The sequence below is a fragment of the Lates calcarifer genome, unplaced genomic scaffold (assembly GCF_001640805.2).
Source record: "Lates calcarifer isolate ASB-BC8 unplaced genomic scaffold, TLL_Latcal_v3 _unitig_1156_quiver_1951, whole genome shotgun sequence".
Classification (NCBI taxonomy): Eukaryota; Metazoa; Chordata; class Actinopteri; family Centropomidae; genus Lates; species Lates calcarifer.
The window spans coordinates 32,501-36,555 of NW_026115324.1; the positions used below are offsets into that span (position 1 = coordinate 32,501).

A 4,055-nucleotide genomic window follows, 5' to 3' on the forward strand; every position below is an offset into this window, starting at 1 on the left:
TACAGTTTCATATCTGTGGTGGACACTTGTTTCTTAATTACCTGGAGGCCTCTGTGTTATGGATCTTCTGCTGGTCTCTGCACTCATGATGAAGTGGTGACGCCTGGAGGAAATCCAAGAGAAATATACAAAGGAAAATTATCAATACACGCTTACCTATTCTTCATCAACAATTTAACTCTAAAACGTACATAAAGTCTAATAACCAATTTAGTATCTTTCAAGAAAAAGCATCATATCCACACTAAGCTGGGATCTATCTTAACTGTATATCAAATAACCACTGAAGCAATCATGTATAATATTATGAACTGCATAATAAACCCTTTCACTTCATAAAACTTGTAGAGGGGCATGGAGTTAAAATCTAGTTTTCAAGCCTGTGTTTGACACAAAACTGCTAAATCAAGTATCAAATCACCAGAAACAAATAACTAATCACTAAAATACACAACGGGATGAATGGATGGACATCGATTACTACAACAAACAGGCCCAAGGGCTCTTCATCTGCAATATACATTTTATCAAACAAAATGGCCACAAAGAAATGACCAGTAACAGACACTACTCTGCCTCAAAGCAGACACACAAAACGAAGCACAACAACCACAATGAGACAAATAGCTGACCATAAGAAGATGCAAAACCTCCACAAACTGACTTCAAATGACCAGGATGGAACACAAAATGTCTAGGTGCTCATATTAGATGTTGGACTACAAAAGTCACTCCAGCTCCCGAATATAACACCTCAAAGGTTCAGGGCAAGGGCACAACCTGGCACAATCAACCTGGTGCTGCATGGGGCTCTAGATACTGAACAGAGAGATACTGAGAGGCCTGCACTTAAACATGCAGCGTTACAGTGTCTATCAACTATATGACATCACCACCAGCAGCTTGCACACACAAGTGAATTAGAGGGCTAAAGCATTTATTTCTACTCTTTATGTTATTTTATACATCCTAGTCTCATTAGGCCTCTTCACTTTATAGCTATTGGTGATTTCATATCATCCAGATTTCAGTCAAAACCTGGTTAAACGTGTGGTTAAAATTAGTTTTACACTTTACCATCTATAATTTCATAATCAGGGATTAAATGTGCAGACAGCATTGATTGGGTCCGCGCATCCCCCGTCAGGTTGTTGGCGGGATGCCGGACGATGAAGCGGTGCACTTTCGCGACCATCAGACACTGCATGTACATCCAAATATCAAATGACCCAGTGTCTACTTTCTTCACAGAGAAAACCGAAAAGATCAGATATGTGGAGACACCAGTGAAACCACACATGTAAGCTAGGCTAGTTGTGTGAAATGACAAACTTTGCTTTGTGAACAAGGAAGGCTGGTCTGTATAAGCACCTAACCTGCTGTAATCCTAAATATCCTTAATGCACAACAATGCTTCTGTCAAACACCAGGTGCTATTGTTATGACCTGCACACCTCAGTCATTGCTCAGTGCCACAAACAGAGCTCCAAATCAAATGTACTGATGTGAAACAGAGAGAGTGGAGGTTCTGAAACCTTGCAAGACGTCTCCAGAGATAGACTGACACAGAGACTTCAGAGTACTTGTCTTACTTCCTATATCTGATATCTGCACTAGTGACACTAACTAAGTGTCAACATGAAGCTGTACCTGGAACATGAAGCTGTACCTGGACTTGGAAGTAGTAAACATGGTCCCTGTCCAGTGTAACATCATCTCCAACGTTGATGAAGCAGAATATTATCTCCATCACACAGGCTGAAGCAACTGAACAAGTAGACCTGGAGAAGACAAGTACAACACTTGAAAAAACTAATAATGAACAACAGTAGTACAAACTGTGTGGGAGAACACAACACTGTAAACAAAATATTAAAACCTTGACAATCACCCTTTGAGTGTCAATTAAATGTTTTAGTTGTAATTATTTCAAACAGTAATCTCAGCTCATACACTGTGGAGGGGGGACAGAATTAAATTTTATTTAACAAAACTACTACCATACTCATACCATACTTTTCATCTGCAACATATCCTGAAAATATATCCCTGAGATACAAAATATCACAAGATGCTAAACCCCCATAATGAAAGAAAAGTAAAATGACTGGGAACAGACACAAAACTACACTGTCTAAAAAACAGACAAGAAATTATCAGATTCAAAACAACCACAGACAAAAAGCTGTCCAGACATGGATGTAAAACAGTCAGACATGCAAACTGTGTCTCTACATACAAAATGACCACAAAGTGACAAAACCTGAGATGTAAAATGATGCAAACAGCCACAAAGTTATAATGAGACACTAAATATCTAGTCGTTTATTTTGAGTATTGGACTGCAAAATTCACTCCAGCACCTGGAGATCAAACCTATGACCTCAAAAATTCAGAGCAGCCGTTTTACTTCATGAACAGTGAAATCAAAATTCTAAATTTGCTGACTCATGATTTTTATGATCTATGGAGTGTTGCCAGATTCTATGTGACTCTTGTGCCTGTCAGGATAAAGCCGACAAGGTGGGGGGCCTGGACAATTATAGGCCAATTGCATTAGCTAGTGTGGTATCTAAAGTCCTGGAGAGGGTTCTATTGGATCATCTATGTCAACACTTTGGTACCACAGACAACCAGTTTGGCTTTAAAGCTAAGCGTCCAAATATATACAAGGCAAAACTCCTTGGTTTTAATAGGTTTTATTGATGCCTCTCACCTAGCACTAAGTATGGGGTAGAACATGATGTACTATGTAATGCTAAAAACAGCATGGTCAAGATATGTAGAACAAAAGATAAGGATCTCAACTTTACTGAATTTTATCTATCAGGGCAAGAGCTCAGTGTTTGTAATAAAATAAAATATCTGGGGCACTTTCTTACAGATGAAATGATGATCATATGTGTAGACAATACGTAAAATTATATGCTCAAGCTAATATGTTGGCAACAAAACTCTATACCTGTTCAGTCTATGTCAAGATATGTCTCTTTAGAGCATATTGCACTCCTCTCTATACTGCCCCCTTGTGGGCCAAGTATAACAAGGCGAACTTTCATAAACTAAGAAAGATGTAAACCGATGCTAAATGAACACAGATACAAAAAAGGTAACCATAAAGAGATACAAACACAACCAGATGCTTAACTGCAACAAACTCAAATTAAAATGACCAAGATGATGCACAAATTACTGAGACACAAAATGTCTGCAACTTGACCATAAAGAGATGCTAAATGACCACAAATGGTTGCAACCAGACTACCAGGGGATGCCCACGTTATTATTATCCGTCCACATTAGGGGAAACTGAACTCATGTCAGAGAGGCGTTAGTCACATAAACACACTCTTGACCACGCTATGAACACGACTGAAATGGAAATAAGCCCATAACATATCATTAAAAGAGAAGGCTAAGGTTAATGCTAATGCTAATGATCGCTGCTAATTAGTTAGCTCGTTAGCCTTACCTTAGTGTAGGTGTGCTCCGGTGTCCAGCCTCACTCGTGTTCCGACGAAAACTGCTCCAAAGCTTGTTTTACCATCCATCCACGTGTTCAGTAATTAAGTTACTCAAAGTGCTAACAAACCAAAGCAAGAAACGAAGACTAGAACGTTGCTTTTACTTCAAAAACTTCCACTCGTTTTTCGACATGATTTCTCCGCCGCTCTGCTCTCCTCTCCTCTCTTCGTGGTCAATGACGACACACGCCAGCAAACGTCGACAGGCGAACGCTGATTGGTCGGCCCACTCTACTCCGCCAGCAGCCGCTTCTGATTGGTGGGAATAATTCTAAACTGGAGTTATACTAGTTTTTTTCAAACTAACTTTATTCCTAAAACATGGAGGATGAGTACAGTGACAGTCAATGCTGTAGGCTACAAATGAGATTTCCTGTCCAAAACAGAATCACACCTCCTAAAGAAAGGATGTTGTTAACCATCAGTTACTTACAGGAAGTGACAACAAAATATTGTTGAAAATAAAAACAAGCAGTATTGAAATGTTGAATAAAATAATAAGGAAATTAAAATAAGGAATTGAGTAAATTA

At 39.0% G+C, this 4,055-nt stretch overlaps 1 long non-coding RNA gene across 1 annotated transcript in view; it reads right to left on the reverse strand.

Annotated features, from left to right (window-relative positions):
* The window catches only part of LOC108886875 (uncharacterized), a 4,410-nt gene extending 920 nt beyond the window's left edge, over positions 1–3,490 (reverse strand). The window contains exons 1-3 of the long non-coding RNA XR_001961513.1: positions 3,473–3,490; positions 1,670–1,781; positions 42–103 (exon numbers count right to left, since the gene is read on the reverse strand). This is a non-coding gene — a long non-coding RNA (uncharacterized LOC108886875). The remainder of the gene's footprint in view (positions 1–41; positions 104–1,669; positions 1,782–3,472) is intronic.
* Positions 3,491–4,055: the final 565 nt, after the last annotated feature.